General features: G+C 34.7%; 14 non-coding genes and 1 pseudogene across 14 annotated transcripts; all 15 read left to right on the forward strand.

Annotated features, from left to right (window-relative positions):
* Positions 1 to 797: 797 nt before the first annotated feature.
* LOC143245699 (U2 spliceosomal RNA) lies at positions 798 to 983 on the forward strand. Its single transcript, XR_013025680.1, has one exon. It is a non-coding gene; the product is annotated as a U2 spliceosomal RNA (small nuclear RNA).
* A 1466-nt stretch (positions 984 to 2449) lies between these two features.
* On the forward strand, positions 2450 to 2639 carry LOC143245692 (U2 spliceosomal RNA). Its single transcript, XR_013025674.1, has one exon. It is a non-coding gene; the product is annotated as a U2 spliceosomal RNA (small nuclear RNA).
* Positions 2640 to 4102: 1463 nt separating this feature from the next.
* On the forward strand, positions 4103 to 4286 carry LOC143245693 (U2 spliceosomal RNA). Its single transcript, XR_013025675.1, has one exon. It is a non-coding gene; the product is annotated as a U2 spliceosomal RNA (small nuclear RNA).
* A 1466-nt stretch (positions 4287 to 5752) lies between these two features.
* Positions 5753 to 5941, forward strand: LOC143245688 (U2 spliceosomal RNA). The gene has a single exon (XR_013025671.1). It is a non-coding gene; the product is annotated as a U2 spliceosomal RNA (small nuclear RNA).
* A 1465-nt stretch (positions 5942 to 7406) lies between these two features.
* On the forward strand, positions 7407 to 7597 carry LOC143245689 (U2 spliceosomal RNA). The gene has a single exon (XR_013025672.1). It is a non-coding gene; the product is annotated as a U2 spliceosomal RNA (small nuclear RNA).
* A 1460-nt stretch (positions 7598 to 9057) lies between these two features.
* LOC143245682 (U2 spliceosomal RNA) lies at positions 9058 to 9248 on the forward strand. The gene has a single exon (XR_013025665.1). It is a non-coding gene; the product is annotated as a U2 spliceosomal RNA (small nuclear RNA).
* Positions 9249 to 10712: 1464 nt separating this feature from the next.
* LOC143245696 (U2 spliceosomal RNA) lies at positions 10713 to 10900 on the forward strand. The gene has a single exon (XR_013025677.1). It is a non-coding gene; the product is annotated as a U2 spliceosomal RNA (small nuclear RNA).
* A 1463-nt stretch (positions 10901 to 12363) lies between these two features.
* LOC143245680 (U2 spliceosomal RNA) lies at positions 12364 to 12555 on the forward strand. The gene has a single exon (XR_013025663.1). It is a non-coding gene; the product is annotated as a U2 spliceosomal RNA (small nuclear RNA).
* A 1471-nt stretch (positions 12556 to 14026) lies between these two features.
* Positions 14027 to 14218, forward strand: LOC143245681 (U2 spliceosomal RNA). The gene has a single exon (XR_013025664.1). It is a non-coding gene; the product is annotated as a U2 spliceosomal RNA (small nuclear RNA).
* A 1465-nt stretch (positions 14219 to 15683) lies between these two features.
* LOC143245676 (U2 spliceosomal RNA) lies at positions 15684 to 15875 on the forward strand. The gene has a single exon (XR_013025659.1). It is a non-coding gene; the product is annotated as a U2 spliceosomal RNA (small nuclear RNA).
* Positions 15876 to 17345: 1470 nt separating this feature from the next.
* Positions 17346 to 17537, forward strand: LOC143245672 (U2 spliceosomal RNA). The gene has a single exon (XR_013025655.1). It is a non-coding gene; the product is annotated as a U2 spliceosomal RNA (small nuclear RNA).
* Positions 17538 to 19006: 1469 nt separating this feature from the next.
* LOC143245695 (U2 spliceosomal RNA) lies at positions 19007 to 19189 on the forward strand. The gene has a single exon (XR_013025676.1). It is a non-coding gene; the product is annotated as a U2 spliceosomal RNA (small nuclear RNA).
* Positions 19190 to 20657: 1468 nt separating this feature from the next.
* LOC143245677 (U2 spliceosomal RNA) lies at positions 20658 to 20849 on the forward strand. Its single transcript, XR_013025660.1, has one exon. It is a non-coding gene; the product is annotated as a U2 spliceosomal RNA (small nuclear RNA).
* A 1468-nt stretch (positions 20850 to 22317) lies between these two features.
* LOC143245700 (U2 spliceosomal RNA) lies at positions 22318 to 22502 on the forward strand. Its single transcript, XR_013025681.1, has one exon. It is a non-coding gene; the product is annotated as a U2 spliceosomal RNA (small nuclear RNA).
* A 1449-nt stretch (positions 22503 to 23951) lies between these two features.
* LOC143245710 (U2 spliceosomal RNA) lies at positions 23952 to 24059 on the forward strand (annotated as a pseudogene).
* Positions 24060 to 27068: the final 3009 nt, after the last annotated feature.

A 27068-nucleotide genomic window follows, 5' to 3' on the forward strand; every position in this document is an offset into this window, starting at 1 on the left:
ATAAATTTCATTAAGAAACAAACAGCAAACATTCCACTTGTTTTGAAATATTATAGGAAAACAATTGAAATGTACATATAAATGTTCATTACCCGTTGATTTTCCAGAACTTTCAATAATTAAAGTCATACGGGCTGGTTCAATCACTTTAGAACAAAATTGACAAGTGAAATTATTCTCTATTCTGTTATGACAAGAAAATATGTGCTAATGTCATTTCCAAAATCGCTACTATACGCTCTTTAGAGGTGAACTCACATTCACAAAATTCAGATCTATATTTTCAACGCGTATTTATAACCCGAGAGAGTTATACCTCGATTTAGTATTTGGTAACGCTGCACAGACCAACTATTTATAGCAAATATTAGTTAAGCCGTTTAACTTGTACCCTTATTAAGCGCCACTTTTGTCATTTAAAGCAGTGAAATATACATTTTAGAAGTAAAATCAAGGTTTAGATGCAAAATGAAAACGATTTTCGCTAAATATTTACTTTTGACAACGTCTTTCTCCGCTAGTGACAGGCTGTTCAAGTAAACTGAACAGCCCATGAAAAGTTGGGAATGAGAGTCGTTGTTCATATTTTCTAAAATGTGTTTTATTATTTAATTTCTGTTTCTTAGGAACAAAACGAAAAAAAGACAACTATGTGAAAATTTATCTTTGTTCTAAATCCTAAAGGACCTACACGATCGATAGTCTTTGTATGAATGACGTGCGAGTAAACTACATTTACGCCATTGCAATAGAAAGGTAAAAGCTATATATAAGTATTTGTCGAAGGTATAAGTAGTATCGCTTCTCGGCCTTTTGCTAAGATCAAAGTGTAGTATCTGTTCTTATCAGCTTAATATCTGATACGGTTCCCATTGGGGACCATGATATTAAACTTATTTTTGTAAGGCGGCGGGTGCTTGAGCTTGCTCCACTCCCTGCCACGGGTTGGCCCATTGCAGTATTTCTGGATCGGCCCACTCTCTACATGATTCTAACAATAGTTTATTACGAAGTGGAAATGTACGACAAATTATTACGAGTCGCTTTCTTTTGTTCTCTTTACCAACTTGATTACCGTGACGATATATCGTAATGTTTTTAATCTTTCGCGTTTAACGTCAACGCTTTCTTTTCTCGCTTAAACGATGTGGTTGCGTCGAGAGTGTTCTGAAAACAATACGCCAAGAACAGGGTTGAATCATTTTAGGAAACGACAAAATTGAATGGAAATACAAGTAGTATGTTTGTATTGATTTTGTTGCTTTGACGAACAAACTGCTTCCGTAAATTCGTTATTACATATTTATTCCACAACTACAAGAAACTACAGGCTTGTTACAATGAGTAAGTTAACTTACAATTACAACAAAATAGAACACTGCATGCGCCAAAAGAAAAAAAACACAAAAAGTACCATCACATCTGATTTGAAGTTGCGCATCAGACTTCAAGCAACAAGTTGTCAGTCCCACAATATTACAAGAAATATACCTTACTTCTGAATGGTTGGTGGTATTATTTTGAAGGGTCAAATCTGTGTTTTATCTCATGTTGTGACTATATATTAAGTGGGTTCACCTTTGGTCACATCCTTATGTAGTGTTTTATGAGGTTTTGACGTGTCAGAAAATGTATCTGTGACTTGTTAGCGATAAATTTCATTAAGAAACAAACAGCAAACATTCCACTTGTTTTGAAATATTATAGGAAAACAATTGAAATGTACATATAAATGTTCATTACCCGTTGATTTTCCAGAACTTTCAATAATTAAAGTCATACGGGCTGGTTCAATCACTTTAGAACAAAATTGACAAGTGAAATTATTCTCTATTCTGTTATGACAAGAAAATATGTGCTAATGTCATTTCAAAATCGCTACTATACGCTCTTTAGAGGTGAACTCACATTCACAAAATTCAGATCTATATTTTCAACGCGTATTTATAACCCGAGAGAGTTATACCTCGATTTAGTATTTGGTAACGCTGCACAGACCAACTATTTATAGCAAATATTAGTTAAGCCGTTTAACTTGTACCCTTATTAAGCGCCACTTTTGTCATTTAAAGCAGTGAAATATACATTTTAGAAGTAAAATCAAGGTTTAGATGCAAAATGAAAACGATTTTCGCTAAATATTTACTTTTGACAACGTCTTTCTCCGCTAGGTGACAGGCTGTTCAAGTAAACTGAACAGCCCATGAAAAGTTGGGAATGAGAGTCGTTGTTCATATTTTCTAAAATGTGTTTTATTATTTAATTTCTGTTTCTTAGGAACAAAACGAAAAAAAAGACAACTATGTGAAAATTTATCTTTGTTCTAAATCCTAAAGGACCTACACGATCGATAGTCTTTGTATGAATGACGTGCGAGTAAACTACATTTACGCCATTGCAATAGAAAGGTAAAAGCTATATATAAGTATTTGTCGAAGGTATAAGTAGTATCGCTTCTCGGCCTTTTGGCTAAGATCAAAGTGTAGTATCTGTTCTTATCAGCTTAATATCTGATACGGTTCCCATTGGGTAACATGATATTAAACTTATTTTTGTAAGGCGGCGGGGTGCTTGAGCTTGCTCCACTCCTGCCACGGGTTGGCCCAGTATTGCAGTATTTCTGGATCGGCCCACTCTCTACATGATTCTAACAATAGTTTATTACGAAGTGGAAATGTACGACAAATTATTACGAGTCGCTTTCTTTTGTTCTTTTACCAACTTGATTACCGTGACGATATATCGTAATGTTTTAATCTTTCGCGTTTAACGTCAACGCTTTCTTTTCTCGCTTAAACGATGTGGTTGCGTCGAGAGTGTTCTGAAAACAATACGCCAAGAACAGGGTTGAATCATTTTAGGAAACGACAAAATTGAATGGAAATACAAGTAGTATGTTTGTATTGATTTTGTTGCTTTGACGAACAAACTGCTTCCGTAAATTCGTTATTACATATTTATTCCACAACTACAAGAAACTACAGGTTTGTTACAATGAGTAAGTTAACTTACAATTACAACAAAATAGAACACTGCATGCGCCAAAAGAAAAAAAAAAACAAAAAGTACCATCACATCTGATTTGAAGTTGCGCATCAGACTTCAAGCAACAAGTTGTCAGTCCCACAATATTACAAGAAATATACCTTACTTCTGAATGGTTGGTGGTATTATTTTGAAGGGTCAAATCTGTGTTTTATCTCATGTTGTGACTATATATTAAGTGGGTTCACCTTTGGTCACATCCTTATGTAGTGTTTTATGAGGTTTTGACGTGTCAGAAAATGTATCTGTGACTTGTTAGCGATAAATTTCATTAAGAAACAAACAGCAAACATTCCACTTGTTTTGAAATATTATAGGAAAACAATTGAAATGTACATATAAATGTTCATTACCCGTTGATTTTCCAGAACTTTCAATAATTAAAGTCATACGGGCTGGTTCAATCACTTTAGAACAAAATTGACAAGTGAAATTATTCTCTATTCTGTTATGACAAGAAAATATGTGCTAATGTCATTTCCAAAATCGCTACTATACGCTCTTTAGAGGTGAACTCACATTCACAAAATTCAGATCTATATTTTCAACGCGTATTTATAACCCGAGAGAGTTATACCTCGATTTAGTATTTGGTAACGCTGCACAGACCAACTATTTATAGCAAATATTAGTTAAGCCGTTTAACTTGTACCCTTATTAAGCGCCACTTTTGTCATTTAAAGCAGTGAAATATACATTTTAGAAGTAAAATCAAGGTTTAGATGCAAAATGAAAACGATTTTCGCTAAATATTTACTTTTGACAACGTCTTTCTCCGCTAGGACAGGCTGTTCAAGTAAACTGAACAGCCCATGAAAAGTTGGGAATGAGAGTCGTTGTTCATATTTTCTAAAATGTGTTTTATTATTTAATTTCTGTTTCTTAGGAACAAAACGAAAAAAAGACAACTATGTGAAAATTTATCTTTGTTCTAAATCCTAAAGGACCTACACGATCGATAGTCTTTGTATGAATGACGTGCGAGTAAACTACATTTACGCCATTGCAATAGAAAGGTAAAAGCTATATATAAGTATTTGTCGAAGGTATAAGTAGTATCGCTTCTCGGCCTTTTGGCTAAGATCAAAGTGTAGTATCTGTTCTTATCAGCTTAATATCTGATACGGTTCCCATTGGGTAACATGATATTAAACTTATTTTTGTAAGGCGGCGGGGTGCTTGGAGCTTGCTCCACTCCTGCCACGGGTTGGCCCAGTATTTCTGGGATCGGCCCACTCTCTACATGATTCTAACAATAGTTTATTACGAAGTGGAAATGTACGACAAATTATTACGAGTCGCTTTCTTTTGTTCTCTTTACCAACTTGATTACCGTGACGATATATCGTAATGTTTTTAATCTTTCGCGTTTAACGTCAACGCTTTCTTTTTCTCGCTTAAACGATGTGGTTGCGTCGAGAGTGTTCTGAAAAACAATACGCCAAGAACAGGGTTGAATCATTTTAGGAAACGACAAAAATTGAATGGAAATACAAGTAGTATGTTTGTATTGATTTTTGTTGCTTTGACGAACAAACTGCTTCCGTAAATTCGTTATTACATATTTATTCCACAACTACAAGAAACTACAGGTTTGTTACAATGAGTAAGTTAACTTACAATTACAACAAAATAGAACACTGCATGCGCCAAAAGAAAAAAAAACAAAAAGTACCATCACATCTGATTTGAAGTTGCGCATCAGACTTCAAGCAACAAGTTGTCAGTCCCACAATATTACAAGAAATATACCTTACTTCTGAATGGTTGGTGGTATTATTTTGAAGGGTCAAATCTGTGTTTTATCTCATGTTGTGACTATATATTAAGTGGGTTCACCTTTGGTCACATCCTTATGTAGTGTTTTATGAGGTTTTGACGTGTCAGAAAATGTATCTGTGACTTGTTAGCGATAAATTTCATTAAGAAACAAACAGCAAACATTCCACTTGTTTTGAAATATTATAGGAAAACAATTGAAATGTACATATAAATGTTCATTACCCGTTGATTTTCCAGAACTTTCAATAATTAAAGTCATACGGGCTGGTTCAATCACTTTAGAACAAAATTGACAAGTGAAATTATTCTCTATTCTGTTATGACAAGAAAATATGTGCTAATGTCATTTCCAAAATCGCTACTATACGCTCTTTAGAGGTGAACTCACATTCACAAAATTCAGATCTATATTTTCAACGCGTATTTATAACCCGAGAGAGTTATACCTCGATTTAGTATTTGGTAACGCTGCACAGACCAACTATTTATAGCAAATATTAGTTAAGCCGTTTAACTTGTACCCTTATTAAGCGCCACTTTTGTCATTTAAAGCAGTGAAATATACATTTTAGAAGTAAAATCAAGGTTTAGATGCAAAATGAAAACGATTTTCGCTAAATATTTACTTTGACAACGTCTTTCTCCGCTAGACAGGCTGTTCAAGTAAACTGAACAGCCCATGAAAAGTTGGGAATGAGAGTCGTTGTTCATATTTTCTAAAATGTGTTTTATTATTTAATTTCTGTTTCTTAGGAACAAAACGAAAAAAAAGACAACTATGTGAAAATTTATCTTTGTTCTAAATCCTAAAGGACCTACACGATCGATAGTCTTTGTATGAATGACGTGCGAGTAAACTACATTTACGCCATTGCAATAGAAAGGTAAAAGCTATATATAAGTATTTGTCGAAGGTATAAGTAGTATCGCTTCTCGGCCTTTGGCTAAGATCAAAGTGTAGTATCTGTTCTTATCAGCTTAATATCTGATACGGTTCCCATTGGGGACCATGATATTAAACTTATTTTGTAAGGCGGCGGGTGCTTGGAGCTTGCTCCACTCCTGCCACGGGTTGGCCCAGTATTGCAGTATTTCTGGGATCGGCCCACTCTCTACATGATTCTAACAATAGCTTATTACGAAGTGGAAATGTACGACAAATTATTACGAGTCGCTTTCTTTTGTTCTTTTACCAACTTGATTACCGTGACGATATATCGTAATGTTTTTAATCTTTCGCGTTTAACGTCAACGCTTTCTTTTCTCGCTTAAACGATGTGGTTGCGTCGAGAGTGTTCTGAAAACAATACGCCAAGAACAGGGTTGAATCATTTTAGGAAACGACAAAATTGAATGGAAATACAAGTAGTATGTTTGTATTGATTTTGTTGCTTTGACGAACAAACTGCTTCCGTAAATTCGTTATTACATATTTATTCCACAACTACAAGAAACTACAGGTTTGTTACAATGAGTAAGTTAACTTACAATTACAACAAAATAGAACACTGCATGCGCCAAAAGAAAAAAAAAAAAAAAGTACCATCACATCTGATTTGAAGTTGCGCATCAGACTTCAAGCAACAAGTTGTCAGTCCCACAATATTACAAGAAATATACCTTACTTCTGAATGGTTGGTGGTATTATTTTGAAGGGTCAAATCTGTGTTTTATCTCATGTTGTGACTATATATTAAGTGGGTTCACCTTTGGTCACATCCTTATGTAGTGTTTTATGAGGTTTTGACGTGTCAGAAAATGTATCTGTGACTTGTTAGCGATAAATTTCATTAAGAAACAAACAGCAAACATTCCACTTGTTTTGAAATATTATAGGAAAACAATTGAAATGTACATATAAATGTTCATTACCCGTTGATTTTCCAGAACTTTCAATAATTAAAGTCATACGGGCTGGTTCAATCACTTTAGAACAAAATTGACAAGTGAAATTATTCTCTATTCTGTTATGACAAGAAAATATGTGCTAATGTCATTTCCAAAATCGCTACTATACGCTCTTTAGAGGTGAACTCACATTCACAAAATTCAGATCTATATTTTCAACGCGTATTTATAACCCGAGAGAGTTATACCTCGATTTAGTATTTGGTAACGCTGCACAGACCAACTATTTATAGCAAATATTAGTTAAGCCGTTTAACTTGTACCCTTATTAAGCGCCACTTTTGTCATTTAAAGCAGTGAAATATACATTTTAGAAGTAAAATCAAGGTTTAGATGCAAAATGAAAAACGATATTCGCTAAATATTTACTTTGACAACGTCTTTCTCCGCTAGGTGACAGGCTGTTCAAGTAAACTGAACAGCCCATGAAAAGTTGGGAATGAGAGTCGTTGTTCATATTTTCTAAAATGTGTTTTATTATTTAATTTCTGTTTCTTAGGAACAAAACGAAAAAAAAGACAACTATGTGAAAATTTATCTTTGTTCTAAATCCTAAAGGACCTACACGATCGATAGTCTTTGTATGAATGACGTGCGAGTAAACTACATTTACGCCATTGCAATAGAAAGGTAAAAGCTATATATAAGTATTTGTCGAAGGTATAAGTAGTATCGCTTCTCGGCCTTTTGGCTAAGATCAAAGTGTAGTATCTGTTCTTATCAGCTTAATATCTGATACGGTTCCCATTGGGTAACATGATATTAAACTTATTTTTGTAAGGCGTCGGGGTGCTTGAGCTTGCTCCACTCCTGCCACGGGTTGGCCCAGTATTGCAGTATTTCTGGGATCGGCCCACTCTCTACATGATTCTAACAATAGTTTATTACGAAGTGGAAATGTACGACAAATTATTACGAGTCGCTTTCTTTTGTTCTTTTACCAACTTGATTACCGTGACGATATATCGTAATGTTTTAATCTTTCGCGTTTAACGTCAACGCTTTCTTTTCTCGCTTAAACGATGTGGTTGCGTCGAGAGTGTTCTGAAAACAATACGCCAAGAACAGGGTTGAATCATTTTAGGAAACGACAAAATTGAATGGAAATACAAGTAGTATGTTTGTATTGATTTTGTTGCTTTGACGAACAAACTGCTTCCGTAAATTCGTTATTACATATTTATTCCACAACTACAAGAAACTACAGGCTTGTTACAATGAGTAAGTTAACTTACAATTACAACAAAATAGAACACTGCATGCGCCAAAAGAAAAAAAAAACAAAAAGTACCATCACATCTGATTTGAAGTTGCGCATCAGACTTCAAGCAACAAGTTGTCAGTCCCACAATATTACAAGAAATATACCTTACTTCTGAATGGTTGGTGGTATTATTTTGAAGGGTCAAATCTGTGTTTTATCTCATGTTGTGACTATATATTAAGTGGGTTCACCTTTGGTCACATCCTTATGTAGTGTTTTATGAGGTTTTGACGTGTCAGAAAATGTATCTGTGACTTGTTAGCGATAAATTTCATTAAGAAACAAACAGCAAACATTCCACTTGTTTTGAAATATTATAGGAAAACAATTGAAATGTACATATAAATGTTCATTACCCGTTGATTTTCCAGAACTTTCAATAATTAAAGTCATACGGGCTGGTTCAATCACTTTAGAACAAAATTGACAAGTGAAATTATTCTCTATTCTGTTATGACAAGAAAATATGTGCTAATGTCATTTCCAAAATCGCTACTATACGCTCTTTAGAGGTGAACTCACATTCACAAAATTCAGATCTATATTTTCAACGCGTATTTATAACCCGAGAGAGTTATACCTCGATTTAGTATTTGGTAACGCTGCACAGACCAACTATTTATAGCAAATATTAGTTAAGCCGTTTAACTTGTACCCTTATTAAGCGCCACTTTGTCATTTAAAGCAGTGAAATATACATTTTAGAAGTAAAATCAAGGTTTAGATGCAAAATGAAAACGATTTTCGCTAAATATTTACTTTGACAACGTCTTTCTCCGCTAGGACAGGCTGTTCAAGTAAACTGAACAGCCCATGAAAAGTTGGGAATGAGAGTCGTTGTTCATATTTTCTAAAATGTGTTTTATTATTTAATTTCTGTTTCTTAGGAACAAAACGAAAAAAAAACAACTATGTGAAAATTTATCTTTGTTCTAAATCCTAAAGGACCTACACGATCGATAGTCTTTGTATGAATGACGTGCGAGTAAACTACATTTACGCCATTGCAATAGAAAGGTAAAAGCTATATATAAGTATTTGTCGAAGGTATAAGTAGTATCGCTTCTCGGCCTTTTGGCTAAGATCAAAGTGTAGTATCTGTTCTTATCAGCTTAATATCTGATACGGTTCCCATTGGGGACCATGATATTAAACTTATTTTTGTAAGGCGGCGGGGTGCTTGAGCTTGCTCCACTCCTGCCACGGGTTGGCCCAGTATTGCAGTATTTCTGGGATCGGCCCACTCTCTACATGATTCTAACAATAGTTTATTACGAAGTGGAAATGTACGACAAATTATTACGAGTCGCTTTCTTTTGTTCTCTTTACCAACTTGATTACCGTGACGATATATCGTAATGTTTTTAATCTTTCGCGTTTAACGTCAACGCTTTCTTTTCTCGCTTAAACGATGTGGTTGCGTCGAGGGTGTTCTGAAAACAATACGCCAAGAACAGGGTTGAATCATTTTAGGAAACGACAAAATTGAATGGAAATACAAGTAGTATGTTTGTATTGATTTTGTTGCTTTGACGAACAAACTGCTTCCGTAAATTCGTTATTACATATTTATTCCACAACTACAAGAAACTACAGGTTTGTTACAATGAGTAAGTTAACTTACAATTACAACAAAATAGAACACTGCATGCGCCAAAAGAAAAAAAAAAAAAGTACCATCACATCTGATTTGAAGTTGCGCATCAGACTTCAAGCAACAAGTTGTCAGTCCCACAATATTACAAGAAATATACCTTACTTCTGAATGGTTGGTGGTATTATTTTGAAGGGTCAAATCTGTGTTTTATCTCATGTTGTGACTATATATTAAGTGGGTTCACCTTTGGTCACATCCTTATGTAGTGTTTTATGAGGTTTTGACGTGTCAGAAAATGTATCTGTGACTTGTTAGCGATAAATTTCATTAAGAAACAAACAGCAAACATTCCACTTGTTTTGAAATATTATAGGAAAACAATTGAAATGTACATATAAATGTTCATTACCCGTTGATTTTCCAGAACTTTCAATAATTAAAGTCATACGGGCTGGTTCAATCACTTTAGAACAAAATTGACAAGTGAAATTATTCTCTATTCTGTTATGACAAGAAAATATGTGCTAATGTCATTTCCAAAATCGCTACTATACGCTCTTTAGAGGTGAACTCACATTCACAAAATTCAGATCTATATTTTCAACGCGTATTTATAACCCGAGAGAGTTATACCTCGATTTAGTATTTGGTAACGCTGCACAGACCAACTATTTATAGCAAATATTAGTTAAGCCGTTTAACTTGTACCCTTATTAAGCGCCACTTTTGTCATTTAAAGCAGTGAAATATACATTTTAGAAGTAAAATCAAGGTTTAGATGCAAAATGAAAACGATTTTCGCTAAATATTTACTTTTGACAACGTCTTTCTCCGCTAGGTGACAGGCTGTTCAAGTAAACTGAACAGCCCATGAAAAGTTGGGAATGAGAGTCGTTGTTCATATTTTCTAAAATGTGTTTTATTATTTAATTTCTGTTTCTTAGGAACAAAACGAAAAAAAAGACAACTATGTGAAAATTTATCTTTGTTCTAAATCCTAAAGGACCTACACGATCGATAGTCTTTGTATGAATGACGTGCGAGTAAACTACATTTACGCCATTGCAATAGAAAGGTAAAAGCTATATATAAGTATTTGTCGAAGGTATAAGTAGTATCGCTTCTCGGCCTTTGGCTAAGATCAAAGTGTAGTATCTGTTCTTATCAGCTTAATATCTGATACGGTTCCCATTGGGGACCATGATATTAAACTTATTTTTTGTAAGGCGGCGGGGTGCTTGAGCTTGCTCCACTCCTGCCACGGTTGGCCCAGTATTGCAGTATTTCTGGATCGGCCCACTCTCTACATGATTCTAACAATAGTTTATTACGAAGTGGAAATGTACGACAAATTATTACGAGTCGCTTTCTTTTGTTCTCTTTACCAACTTGATTACCGTGACGATATATCGTAATGTTTTAATCTTTCGCGTTTAACGTCAACGCTTTCTTTTCTCGCTTAAACGATGTGGTTGCGTCGAGAGTGTTCTGAAAACAATACGCCAAGAACAGGGTTGAATCATTTTAGGAAACGACAAAATTGAATGGAAATACAAGTAGTATGTTTGTATTGATTTTGTTGCTTTGACGAACAAACTGCTTCCGTAAATTCGTTATTACATATTTATTCCACAACTACAAGAAACTACAGGTTTGTTACAATGAGTAAGTTAACTTACAATTACAACAAAATAGAACACTGCATGCGCCAAAAAAAAAAAAAAAAAGTACCATCACATCTGATTTGAAGTTGCGCATCAGACTTCAAGCAACAAGTTGTCAGTCCCACAATATTACAAGAAATATACCTTACTTCTGAATGGTTGGTGGTATTATTTTGAAGGGTCAAATCTGTGTTTTATCTCATGTTGTGACTATATATTAAGTGGGTTCACCTTTGGTCACATCCTTATGTAGTGTTTTATGAGGTTTTGACGTGTCAGAAAATGTATCTGTGACTTGTTAGCGATAAATTTCATTAAGAAACAAACAGCAAACATTCCACTTGTTTTGAAATATTATAGGAAAACAATTGAAATGTACATATAAATGTTCATTACCCGTTGATTTTCCAGAACTTTCAATAATTAAAGTCATACGGGCTGGTTCAATCACTTTAGAACAAAATTGACAAGTGAAATTATTCTCTATTCTGTTATGACAAGAAAATATGTGCTAATGTCATTTCCAAAATCGCTACTATACGCTCTTTAGAGGTGAACTCACATTCACAAAATTCAGATCTATATTTTCAACGCGTATTTATAACCCGAGAGAGTTATACCTCGATTTAGTATTTGGTAACGCTGCACAGACCAACTATTTATAGCAAATATTAGTTAAGCCGTTTAACTTGTACCCTTATTAAGCGCCACTTTTGTCATTTAAAGCAGTGAAATATACATTTTAGAAGTAAAATCAAGGTTTAGATGCAAAATGAAAACGATTTTCGCTAAATATTTACTTTTGACAACGTCTTTCTCCGCTAGGTGACAGGCTGTTCAAGTAAACTGAACAGCCCATGAAAAGTTGGGAATGAGAGTCGTTGTTCATATTTTCTAAAATGTGTTTTATTATTTAATTTCTGTTTCTTAGGAACAAAACGAAAAAAAAGACAACTATGTGAAAATTTATCTTTGTTCTAAATCCTAAAGGACCTACACGATCGATAGTCTTTGTATGAATGACGTGCGAGTAAACTACATTTACGCCATTGCAATAGAAAGGTAAAAGCTATATATAAGTATTTGTCGAAGGTATAAGTAGTATCGCTTCTCGGCCTTTTGGCTAAGATCAAAGTGTAGTATCTGTTCTTATCAGCTTAATATCTGATACGGTTCCCATTGGGTAACATGATATTAAACTTATTTTTGTAAGGCGGCGGGGTGCTTGGAGCTTGCTCCACTCCTGCCACGGGTTGGCCCAGTATTGCAGTATTTCTGGGATCGGCCCACTCTCTACATGATTCTAACAATAGTTTATTACGAAGTGGAAATGTACGACAAATTATTACGAGTCGCTTTCTTTTGTTCTTTTTACCAACTTGATTACCGTGACGATATATCGTAATGTTTTTAATCTTTCGCGTTTAACGTCAACGCTTTCTTTTTCTCGCTTAAACGATGTGGTTGCGTCGAGAGTGTTCTGAAAAACAATACGCCAAGAACAGGGTTGAATCATTTTAGGAAACGACAAAATTGAATGGAAATACAAGTAGTATGTTTGTATTGATTTTGTTGCTTTGACGAACAAACTGCTTCCGTAAATTCGTTATTACATATTTATTCCACAACTACAAGAAACTACAGGTTTGTTACAATGAGTAAGTTAACTTACAATTACAACAAAATAGAACACTGCATGCGCCAAAAGAAAAAAAAACAAAAAAGTACCATCACATCTGATTTGAAGTTGCGCATCAGACTTCAAGCAACAAGTTGTCAGTCCCACAATATTACAAGAAATATACCTTACTTCTGAATGGTTGGTGGTATTATTTTGAAGGGTCAAATCTGTGTTTTATCTCATGTTGTGACTATATATTAAGTGGGTTCACCTTTGGTCACATCCTTATGTAGTGTTTTATGAGGTTTTGACGTGTCAGAAAATGTATCTGTGACTTGTTAGCGATAAATTTCATTAAGAAACAAACAGCAAACATTCCACTTGTTTTGAAATATTATAGGAAAACAATTGAAATGTACATATAAATGTTCATTACCCGTTGATTTTCCAGAACTTTCAATAATTAAAGTCATACGGGCTGGTTCAATCACTTTAGAACAAAATTGACAAGTGAAATTATTCTCTATTCTGTTATGACAAGAAAATATGTGCTAATGTCATTTCCAAAATCGCTACTATACGCTCTTTAGAGGTGAACTCACATTCACAAAATTCAGATCTATATTTTCAACGCGTATTTATAACCCGAGAGAGTTATACCTCGATTTAGTATTTGGTAACGCTGCACAGACCAACTATTTATAGCAAATATTAGTTAAGCCGTTTAACTTGTACCCTTATTAAGCGCCACTTTTGTCATTTAAAGCAGTGAAATATACATTTTAGAAGTAAAATCAAGGTTTAGATGCAAAATGAAAAAACGATTTTCGCTAAATATTTACTTTTGACAACGTCTTTCTCCGCTAGGTGACAGGCTGTTCAAGTAAACTGAACAGCCCATGAAAAGTTGGGAATGAGAGTCGTTGTTCATATTTTCTAAAATGTGTTTTATTATTTAATTTCTGTTTCTTAGGAACAAAACGAAAAAAAAGACAACTATGTGAAAATTTATCTTTGTTCTAAATCCTAAAGGACCTACACGATCGATAGTCTTTGTATGAATGACGTGCGAGTAAACTACATTTACGCCATTGCAATAGAAAGGTAAAAGCTATATATAAGTATTTGTCGAAGGTATAAGTAGTATCGCTTCTCGGCCTTTTGGCTAAGATCAAAGTGTAGTATCTGTTCTTATCAGCTTAATATCTGATACGGTTCCCATTGGGTAACATGATATTAAACTTATTTTTGTAAGGCGGCGGGGTGCTTGGAGCTTGCTCCACTCCTGCCACGGGTTGGCCCAGTATTGCAGTATTTCTGGGATCGGCCCACTCTCTACATGATTCTAACAATAGCTTATTACGAAGTGGAAATGTACGACAAATTATTACGAGTCGCTTTCTTTTGTTCTCTTTACCAACTTGATTACCGTGACGATATATCGTAATGTTTTAATCTTTCGCGTTTAACGTCAACGCTTTCTTTTCTCGCTTAAACGATGTGGTTGCGTCGAGAGTGTTCTGAAAACAATACGCCAAGAACAGGGTTGAATCATTTTAGGAAACGACAAAAATTGAATGGAAATACAAGTAGTATGTTTGTATTGATTTTTGTTGCTTTGACGAACAAACTGCTTCCGTAAATTCGTTATTACATATTTATTCCACAACTACAAGAAACTACAGGCTTGTTACAATGAGTAAGTTAACTTACAATTACAACAAAATAGAACACTGCATGCGCCAAAAGAAAAAAAAAAAAAGTACCATCACATCTGATTTGAAGTTGCGCATCAGACTTCAAGCAACAAGTTGTCAGTCCCACAATATTACAAGAAATATACCTTACTTCTGAATGGTTGGTGGTATTATTTTGAAGGGTCAAATCTGTGTTTTATCTCATGTTGTGACTATATATTAAGTGGGTTCACCTTTGGTCACATCCTTATGTAGTGTTTTATGAGGTTTTGACGTGTCAGAAAATGTATCTGTGACTTGTTAGCGATAAATTTCATTAAGAAACAAACAGCAAACATTCCACTTGTTTTGAAATATTATAGGAAAACAATTGAAATGTACATATAAATGTTCATTACCCGTTGATTTTCCAGAACTTTCAATAATTAAAGTCATACGGGCTGGTTCAATCACTTTAGAACAAAATTGACAAGTGAAATTATTCTCTATTCTGTTATGACAAGAAAATATGTGCTAATGTCATTTCCAAAATCGCTACTATACGCTCTTTAGAGGTGAACTCACATTCACAAAATTCAGATCTATATTTTCAACGCGTATTTATAACCCGAGAGAGTTATACCTCGATTTAGTATTTGGTAACGCTGCACAGACCAACTATTTATAGCAAATATTAGTTAAGCCGTTTAACTTGTACCCTTATTAAGCGCCACTTTTGTCATTTAAAGCAGTGAAATATACATTTTAGAAGTAAAATCAAGGTTTAGATGCAAAATGAAAACGATTTTCGCTAAATATTTACTTTTGACAACGTCTTTCTCCGCTAGGTGACAGGCTGTTCAAGTAAACTGAACAGCCCATGAAAAGTTGGGAATGAGAGTCGTTGTTCATATTTTCTAAAATGTGTTTTATTATTTAATTTCTGTTTCTTAGGAACAAAACGAAAAAAAAGACAACTATGTGAAAATTTATCTTTGTTCTAAATCCTAAAGGACCTACACGATCGATAGTCTTTGTATGAATGACGTGCGAGTAAACTACATTTACGCCATTGCAATAGAAAGGTAAAAGCTATATATAAGTATTTGTCGAAGGTATAAGTAGTATCGCTTCTCGGCCTTTTGGCTAAGATCAAAGTGTAGTATCTGTTCTTATCAGCTTAATATCTGATACGGTTCCCATTGGGGACCATGATATTAAACTTATTTTTGTAAGGCGGCGGGGTGCTTGGAGCTTGCTCCACTCCTGCCACGGGTTGGCCCAGTATTGCAGTATTTCTGGGATCGGCCCACTCTCTACATGATTCTAACAATAGTTTATTACGAAGTGGAAATGTACGACAAATTATTACGAGTCGCTTTCTTTTGTTCTCTTTACCAACTTGATTACCGTGACGATATATCGTAATGTTTTTAATCTTTCGCGTTTAACGTCAACGCTTTCTTTTCTCGCTTTAAACGATGTGGTTGCGTCGAGGGTGTTCTGAAAACAATACGCCAAGAACAGGGTTGAATCATTTTAGGAAACGACAAAAATTGAATGGAAATACAAGTAGTATGTTTGTATTGATTTTTGTTGCTTTGACGAACAAACTGCTTCCGTAAATTCGTTATTACATATTTATTCCACAACTACAAGAAACTACAGGCTTGTTACAATGAGTAAGTTAACTTACAATTACAACAAAATAGAACACTGCATGCGCCAAAAGAAAAAAAAACAAAAAGTACCATCACATCTGATTTGAAGTTGCGCATCAGACTTCAAGCAACAAGTTGTCAGTCCCACAATATTACAAGAAATATACCTTACTTCTGAATGGTTGGTGGTATTATTTTGAAGGGTCAAATCTGTGTTTTATCTCATGTTGTGACTATATATTAAGTGGGTTCACCTTTGGTCACATCCTTATGTAGTGTTTTATGAGGTTTTGACGTGTCAGAAAATGTATCTGTGACTTGTTAGCGATAAATTTCATTAAGAAACAAACAGCAAACATTCCACTTGTTTTGAAATATTATAGGAAAACAATTGAAATGTACATATAAATGTTCATTACCCGTTGATTTTCCAGAACTTTCAATAATTAAAGTCATACGGGCTGGTTCAATCACTTTAGAACAAAATTGACAAGTGAAATTATTCTCTATTCTGTTATGACAAGAAAATATGTGCTAATGTCATTTCCAAAATCGCTACTATACGCTCTTTAGAGGTGAACTCACATTCACAAAATTCAGATCTATATTTTCAACGCGTATTTATAACCCGAGAGAGTTATACCTCGATTTAGTATTTGGTAACGCTGCACAGACCAACTATTTATAGCAAATATTAGTTAAGCCGTTTAACTTGTACCCTTATTAAGCGCCACTTTTGTCATTTAAAGCAGTGAAATATACATTTTAGAAGTAAAATCAAGGTTTAGATGCAAAATGAAAAACGATTTTCGCTAAATATTTACTTTTGACAACGTCTTTCTCCGCTAGGTGACAGGCTGTTCAAGTAAACTGAACAGCCCATGAAAAGTTGGGAATGAGAGTCGTTGTTCATATTTTCTAAAATGTGTTTTATTATTTAATTTCTGTTTCTTAGGAACAAAACGAAAAAAAAGACAACTATGTGAAAATTTATCTTTGTTCTAAATCCTAAAGGACCTACACGATCGATAGTCTTTGTATGAATGACGTGCGAGTAAACTACATTTACGCCATTGCAATAGAAAGGTAAAAGCTATATATAAGTATTTGTCGAAGGTATAAGTAGTATCGCTTCTCGGCCTTTTGGCTAAGATCAAAGTGTAGTATCTGTTCTTATCAGCTTAATATCTGATACGGTTCCCATTGGGGACCATGATATTAAACTTATTTTTGTAAGGCGGCGGGGTGCTTGGAGCTTGCTCCATTCCTGCCACGGGTTGGCCCAGTATTGCAGTATTTCTGGGATCGGCCCACTCTCTACATGATTCTAACAATAGCTTATTACGAAGTGGAAATGTACGACAAATTATTACGAGTCGCTTTCTTTTGTTCTCTTTACCAACTTGATTACCGTGACGATATATCGTAATGTTTTTAATCTTTCGCGTTTAACGTCAACGCTTTCTTTTTCTCGCTTAAACGATGTGGTTGCGTCGAGAGTGTTCTGAAAAACAATACGCCAAGAACAGGGTTGAATCATTTTAGGAAACGACAAAATTGAATGGAAATACAAGTAGTATGTTTGTATTGATTTTGTTGCTTTGACGAACAAACTGCTTCCGTAAATTCGTTATTACATATTTATTCCACAACTACAAGAAACTACAGGCTTGTTACAATGAGTAAGTTAACTTACAATTACAACAAAATAGAACACTGCATGCGCCAAAAGAAAAAAAAACAAAAAGTACCATCACATCTGATTTGAAGTTGCGCATCAGACTTCAAGCAACAAGTTGTCAGTCCCACAATATTACAAGAAATATACCTTACTTCTGAATGGTTGGTGGTATTATTTTGAAGGGTCAAATCTGTGTTTTATCTCATGTTGTGACTATATATTAAGTGGGTTCACCTTTGGTCACATCCTTATGTAGTGTTTTATGAGGTTTTGACGTGTCAGAAAATGTATCTGTGACTTGTTAGCGATAAATTTCATTAAGAAACAAACAGCAAACATTCCACTTGTTTTGAAATATTATAGGAAAACAATTGAAATGTACATATAAATGTTCATTACCCGTTGATTTTCCAGAACTTTCAATAATTAAAGTCATACGGGCTGGTTCAATCACTTTAGAACAAAATTGACAAGTGAAATTATTCTCTATTCTGTTATGACAAGAAAATATGTGCTAATGTCATTTCCAAAATCGCTACTATACGCTCTTTAGAGGTGAACTCACATTCACAAAATTCAGATCTATATTTTCAACGCGTATTTATAACCCGAGAGAGTTATACCTCGATTTAGTATTTGGTAACGCTGCACAGACCAACTATTTATAGCAAATATTAGTTAAGCCGTTTAACTTGTACCCTTATTAAGCGCCACTTTTGTCATTTAAAGCAGTGAAATATACATTTTAGAAGTAAAATCAAGGTTTAGATGCAAAATGAAAAACGATTTTCGCTAAATATTTACTTTTGACAACGTCTTTCTCCGCTAGGTGACAGGCTGTTCAAGTAAACTGAACAGCCCATGAAAAGTTGGGAATGAGAGTCGTTGTTCATATTTTCTAAAATGTGTTTTATTATTTAATTTCTGTTTCTTAGGAACAAAACGAAAAAAAAGACAACTATGTGAAAATTTATCTTTGTTCTAAATCCTAAAGGACCTACACGATCGATAGTCTTTGTATGAATGACGTGCGAGTAAACTACATTTACGCCATTGCAATAGAAAGGTAAAAGCTATATATAAGTATTTGTCGAAGGTATAAGTAGTATCGCTTCTCGGCCTTTTGGCTAAGATCAAAGTGTAGTATCTGTTCTTATCAGCTTAATATCTGATACGGTTCCCATTGATATTAAACTTATTTTTGTAAGGCGGCGGGGTGCTTGGAGCTTGCTCCACTCCTGCCACGGGTTGGCCAAATATTGCAGTATTTCTGGGATCGGTCCACTCTCTACATGATTCTAACAATAGCTTATTACGAAGTGGAAATGTACGACAAATTATTACGAGTCGCTTTCTTTTGTTCTCTTTACCAACTTGATTACCGTGACGATATATCGTAATGTTTTTAATCTTTCGCGTTTAACGTCAACGCTTTCTTTTCTCGCTTTACGATGTGGTTGCGTCGAGAGTGTTCTGAAAAACAATACGCCAAGAACAGGGTTGAATCATTTTAGGAAACGACAAAAATTGAATGGAAATACAAGTAGTATGTTTGTATTGATTTTTGTTGCTTTGACGAACAAACTGCTTCCGTAAATTCGTTATTACATATTTATTCCACAACTACAAGAAACTACAGGCTTGTTACAATGAGTAAGTTAACTTACAATTACAACAAAATAGAACACTGCATGCGCCAAAAGAAAAAAAAACAAAAAGTACCATCACATCTGATTTGAAGTTGCGCATCAGACTTCAAGCAACAAGTTGTCAGTCCCACAATATTACAAGAAATATACCTTACTTCTGAATGGTTGGTGGTATTATTTTGAAGGGTAAAATCTGTGTTTTATCTCATGTTGTGACTATATATTAAGTGGGTTCACCTTTGGTCACATCCTTATGTAGTGTTTTATGAGGTTTTGACGTGTCAGAAATTGTATCTGTGACTTGTTAGCGATAAATTTCATTAAGAAACAAACAGCAAACATTCCACTTGTTTTGAAATATTATAGGAAAACAATTGAAATGTACATATAAATGTTCATTACCCGTTGATTTTCCAGAACTTTCAATAATTAAAGTCATACGGGCTGGTTCAATCACTTTAGAACAAAATTGACAAGTGAAATTATTCTCTATTCTGTTATGACAAGAAAATATGTGCTAATGTCATTTCCAAAATCGCTACTATACGCTCTTTAGAGGTGAACTCACATTCACAAAATTCAGATCTATATTTTCAACGCGTATTTATAACCCGAGAGAGTTATACCTCGATTTAGTATTTGGTAACGCTGCACAGACCAACTATTTATAGCAAATATTAGTTAAGCCGTTTAACTTGTACCCTTATTAAGCGCCACTTTTGTCATTTAAAGCAGTGAAATATACATTTTAGAAGTAAAATCAAGGTTTAGATGCAAAATGAAAACGATTTTCGCTAAATATTTACTTTTGACAACGTCTTTCTCCGCTAGGTGACAGGCTGTTCAAGTAAACTGAACAGCCCATGAAAAGTTGGGAATGAGAGTCGTTGTTCATATTTTCTAAAATGTGTTTTATTATTTAATTTCTGTTTCTTAGGAACAAAACGAAAAAAAAGACAACTATGTGAAAATTTATCTTTGTTCTAAATCCTAAAGGACCTACACGATCGATAGTCTTTGTATGAATGACGTGCGAGTAAACTACATTTACGCCATTGCAATAGAAAGGTAAAAGCTATATATAAGTATTTGTCGAAGGTATAAGTAGTATCGCTTCTCGGCCTTTTGGCTAAGATCAAAGTGTAGTATCTGTTCTTATCAGCTTAATATCTGATACGGTTCCCATTGGGGACCATGATATTAAACTTATTTTTGTAAGGCGGCGGGGTGCTTGGAGCTTGCTCCACTCCTGCCACGGGTTGGCCCAGTATTGCAGTATTTCTGGGATCGGCCCACTCTCTACATGATTCTAACAATAGTTTATTACGAAGTGGAAATGTACGACAAATTATTACGAGTCGCTTTCTTTTGTTCTCTTTACCAACTTGATTACCGTGACGATATATCGTAATGTTTTTAATCTTTCGCGTTTAACGTCAACGCTTTCTTTTCCTCGCTTTACGATGTGGTTGCGTCGAGGGTGTTCTGAAAAACAATACGCCAAGAACAGGGTTGAATCATTTTAGGAAACGACAAAAATTGAATGGAAATACAAGTAGTATGTTTGTATTGATTTTTGTTGCTTTGACGAACAAACTGCTTCCGTAAATTCGTTATTACATATTTATTCCACAACTACAAGAAACTACAGGCTTGTTACAATGAGTAAGTTAACTTACAATTACAACAAAATAGAACACTGCATGCGCCAAAAGAAAAAAAAAAAAAGTACCATCACATCTGATTTGAAGTTGCGCATCAGACTTCAAGCAACAAGTTGTCAGTCCCACAATATTACAAGAAATATACCTTACTTCTGAATGGTTGGTGGTATTATTTTGAAGGGTCAAATCTGTGTTTTATCTCATGTTGTGACTATATATTAAGTGGGTTCACCTTTGGTCACATCCTTATGTAGTGTTTTATGAGGTTTTGACGTGTCAGAAATTGTATCTGTGACTTGTTAGCGATAAATTTCATTAAGAAACAAACAGCAAACATTCCACTTGTTTTGAAATATTATAGGAAAACAATTGAAATGTACATATAAATGTTCATTACCCGTTGATTTTCCAGAACTTTCAATAATTAAAGTCATACGGGCTGGTTCAATCACTTTAGAACAAAATTGACAAGTGAAATTATTCTCTATTCTGTTATGACAAGAAAATATGTGCTAATGTCATTTCCAAAATCGCTACTATACGCTCTTTAGAGGTGAACTCACATTCACAAAATTCAGATCTATATTTTCAACGCGTATTTATAACCCGAGAGAGTTATACCTCGATTTAGTATTTGGTAACGCTGCACAGACCAACTATTTATAGCAAATATTAGTTAAGCCGTTTAACTTGTACCGTTATTAAGCGCCACTTTTGTCATTTAAAGCAGTGAAATATACATTTTAGAAGTAAAATCAAGGTTTAGATGCAAAATGAAAAACGATTTTCGCTAAATATTTACTTTTGACAACGTCTTTCTCCGCTAGGTGACAGGCTGTTCAAGTAAACTGAACAGCCCATGAAAAGTTGGGAATGAGAGTCGTTGTTCATATTTTCTAAAATGTGTTTTATTATTTAATTTCTGTTTTTTAGGAACAAAACGAAAAAAAAGACAAATATGTGAAAATTTATCTTTGTTCTAAATCCTAAAGGACCTACACGATCGATAGTCTTTGTATGAATGACGTGCGAGTAAACTACATTTACGCCATTGCAATAGAAAGGTAAAAGCTATATATAAGTATTTGTCGAAGATACAAGTAGTATCGCTTCTCGGCCTTATGGCTAAGATCAAAGTGTAGTATCTGTTCTTATCAGCTTAATATTTGATACGGTTCCCATTGGGGACCATGATATTAAACTTATTTTTGTAAGGCGGCGGGGTGCTTGGAGCTTGCTCCACTCCTGCCACGAATTGGTCCATTCTCTACATGATTCTAATAATACTTTATTACGAAGTGGAAATGTACGACAAATTATTACGAGTCGCTTTCTTTTGTTCTCTTTACCAACTTGATTACCGTGACGATATATCGTAATGTTTTTAATCTTTCGCGTTTAACGTCAACGCTTTCTTTTCCTCGCTTTACGATGTGGTTGCGTCGAGGGTGTTCTGAAAAACAATACGCCAAGAACAGGGTTGAATCATTTTAGGAAACGACAAAAAATTGAATGGAAATACAAGTAGTATGTTTGTATTGATTTTTGTTGCTTTGACGAACAAACTGCTTCCGTAAATTCGTTATTACATATTTATTCCACAACTACAAGAAACTACAGGCTTGTTACAATGAGTAAGTTAACTTACAATTACAACAAAATAGAACACTGCATGCGCCAAAAGAAAAAAAAACAAAAAGTACCATCACATCTGATTTGAAGTTGCGCATCAGACTTCAAGCAACAAGTTGTCAGTCCCACAATATTACAAGAAATAAACCTTACTTCTGAATGGTTGGTGGTATTATTTTGAAGGGTCAAATCTGTGTTTTATCTCATGTTGTGACTATATATTAAGTGGGTTCACCTTTGGTCACATCCTTATGTAGTGTTTAATGAGGTTTTGACGTGTCAGAAATTGTATCTGTGACTTGTTAGCGATAAATTTCATTAAGAAACAAACAGCAAACATTCCACTTGTTTTGAAATATTATAGGAAAACAATTGAAATGTACATATAAATGTTCATTACCCGTTGATTTTCCAGAACTTTCAATAATTAAAGTCATACGGGCTGGTTCAATCACTTTAGAACAAAATTGACAAGTGAAATTATTCTCTATTCTGTTATGACAAGAAAATATGTGCTAATGTCATTTCCAAAATCGCTACTATACGCTCTTTAGAGGTGAACTCACATTCACAAAATTCAGATCTATATTTTCAACGCGTATTTATAACCCGAGAGAGTTATACCTCGATTTAGTATTTGGTAACGCTGCACAGACCAACTATTTATAGCAAATATTAGTTAAGCCGTTTAACTTGTACCGTTATTAAGCGCCACTTTTGTCATTTAAAGCAGTGAAATATACATTTTAGAAGTAAAATCAAGGTTTAGATGCAAAATGAAAAACGATTTTCGCTAAATATTTACTTTTGACAACGTCTTTCTCCGCTAGGTGACAGGCTGTTCAAGTAAACTGAACAGCCCATGAAAAGTTGGGAATGAGAGTCGTTGTTCATATTTTCTAAAATGTGTTTTATTATTTAATTTCTGTTTCTTAGGAACAAAACGAAAAAAAGACAAATATGTGAAAATTTATCTTTGTTCTAAATCCTAAAGGACCTACACGATCGATAATCTTTGTATGAATGACGTGCGAGTAAACTACATTTACGCCATTGCAATAGAAAGGTAAAAGCTATATATAAGTATTTGTCGAAGATACAAGTAGTATCGCTTCTCGGCCTTATGGCTAAGATCAAAGTGTAGTATCTGTTCTTATCAGCTTAATATCTGAGACACGTGATCCACACATTAAAACAGAAATCAATAGAACAAATACAAAAATTAAACAAGAAATTAAAAAAGTCAGAGAAAACAATTGGCATAACTTCTGCAAGAACTTAGAAAACCAAAGAAAAATCCAAAAGAATTCTGGAAAAAATTCAAGAGTATTGCGTCAGACAAAAACACAAATCACATGTTACAACACATCACACACAACAATAAAATCGCAAGGACGGACGAAGAGAAAGCTGACTTATTAGCTGACTATTACAAATCCGCTTTTAGCGATTTAAACTCAGTAGATTTCGACACACAACACCAACACCATGTCAACAACTACATAAATGCAAACCAAGCTTCATTCTCACCAGGATTTCCCGGAGAGACACTAGAAGCATACTCAAATTCAATCAATAGAAAAATAACCATAACCGAACTAAAGATTAATATCAAAACTTGAAGAACACTTCCCCGGACATGACCAAATACCAAATATTATTCTCAAAAAAAGTTCCACTCTCCTACTACAACACCTCACAAACATCATGAACATTTCATTAGCGACAGGGTATTACCCTGACACATGGAAAAAAAGCCATCATAACAACGATCCCCAAGAAACAAACTAACAGAACAAATCCAGATAATTTCCGCCCCATCAGTCTGTTAAGCTGCCTTGGCAAACTGATGGAGAGAATTATCTCCAACCGTCTCCTCCATTTTTGCGAATCAAACAACATCCTTCCAGAATCTCAAAATGCCTCCAGAAAAAATAGACAAACAACAGATCACCTCACACGACTCACCGAATCAATATACAAAGCTTACAACAACAATCAAGTAACCATCGGGGTATTCCTAGATGTCAAAAAAAAGCATTCGACAGCGTTTGGCACAATGCCATCATATACAAACTAAACCACCTACAAATAAATCCTACGATAGTCAAATGGATTTCAAATTTCTTAACCAATAGAACAGCACAAGTAAAGTCAATAAAACCATATCCAAATTGTTTAATATAACGGCAGGAGTGCCCCAAGGATCAGTCCTCTCTCCACTTCTTTACATAATTTTCGTCAGTGACATACCTTTTCCAAATCTAACATACACACACAATTCACAATACGCAGATGACATCGCAATATGGAGCACCTCCAGAAACCCAGTAATGACCATGTCTCGCGTACAAGAATCACTAAACAACGTCTCAACATGGAGCAACAAGTGGAGGGTCGTGTTAAATCCGACAAAAAACACAAGCAATCACCTTCTATAGAAAACTAAAGAAGCAAAGAAAAATCTAGAAAAATAAATCTATCACTTGGAAACACAACCATCAATATGAGCAAAAACATCACATTCCTTGGCGTCACTTTCGACACAAAACTAACATGGAAAAACACATAAACAATATACACTCATCAATAAGAAAAGGATTTCATATCTAAAGACTATAACTGGAAAACAATCAAAATGCGCACCGAACACCATTATACAAATATACAAGGCTTACATCCGTCCACTAATAGAGTACGGATGTCAAGTAACATACAACATGTCAAACAACACACTCCAAAAAATCCAAGTGCAACAAAACAAAATATTAAAATCCGCATTCAGTTTACCATCTTTTACACCAACAAATTATCTACACCAAATTAGTAATTTACCAACTATAAGAGACAGAATAACAGAACTTTCTCTGAAATATTATCGAAAAGCAGAAAACAGAAACAAACTAACGGCATCATTACACAAATTATCAAGTGCACCAACAAAATACATATCACCATACAACATATTTCAAGAATCACAATCCACTCAACAAAGAGTTTAAATACATAAAACTATGTTATTAACATGAATTCCTTTTTTTTTTCAGGTACAGGGCACACGACAGGCAAAACTTTCGGCGCCTGTCGTGTGAAAGTGGGTTTTCTCAGGTACTCCGTTTCCCCACATCAAAATCTTCAGGCATTGGTTTCTAGATCCCAGCCCAGGCAACCTTTTTGCGAGACCCAGAATCGGGCCGTTTGATTTGATCTGAACTTGAATGAATTACATTCATGTTCACATCTACCCAACTTTTTCTTTTCGAGACAGGTCCCGACCTTTCCTTCTTTCCACTGCTACCTTTGCCTCCACCCAAAAGACCATTTAGTGAGACATTCCCCACCCAAAAAGTCAAGAATAATAACGATAATTAAATTATTAAAATAATAATAATAATAAAAAAACACCACTTAATCCTAATAACAATCCACGAAAGGGGACGAAGAGGAACTACAAAGTTCCTGAACACCCCAGTTGTAGAGAGAACTCTTCGGATTTCTCTCTCTCTAAACTAAACCCCTGCCACGTTAGTTTAGTTTAGTGCCCAAGTTTATTCCTCCATTTTTGCGAATCAAACAACATCCTTCCAGAATCTCAAAATGCCTCCAGAAAAAATAGACAAACAACAGATCACCTCACACGACTCACCGAATCAATATACAAAGCTTACAACAACAATCAAGTAACCATCGGGGTATTCCTAGATGTCAAAAAAGCATTCGACAGCGTTTGGCACAATGCCATCATATACAAACTAAACCACCTACAAATAAATCCTACGATAGTCAAATGGATTTCAAATTTTTTAACCAATAGAACAGCACAAGTAAAAGTCAATAAAACCATATCCAAATTATTTAATATAACGGCAGGAGTGCCCCAAGGATCAGTCCTCTCTCCACTACTTTACATAATTTTCGTCAGTGACATACCTTTTCCAAATCCAACATACACACACAATTCACAATACGCAGATGACATCGCAATCTGGAGCACCTCCAGAAACCCAGTAATGGCCATGTCTCGCGTACAAGAATCACTAAACAACGTCTCAACATGGAGCAACAAGTGGAGGGTCGTGTTAAATCCGACAAAAACACAAGCAATCACCTTCTATAGAAAACTAAAGAAGCAAAGAAAAAATCTAGAAAAATAAATCTATCACTTGGAAACACAACCATCAACATCAGCAAAACATCACATTCCTTGGCGTCACTTTCGACACA

This window comes from Tachypleus tridentatus, chromosome 2 (assembly GCF_004210375.1).
Source record: "Tachypleus tridentatus isolate NWPU-2018 chromosome 2, ASM421037v1, whole genome shotgun sequence".
Lineage (NCBI taxonomy): Eukaryota > Metazoa > Arthropoda > Merostomata > Xiphosura > Limulidae > Tachypleus > Tachypleus tridentatus.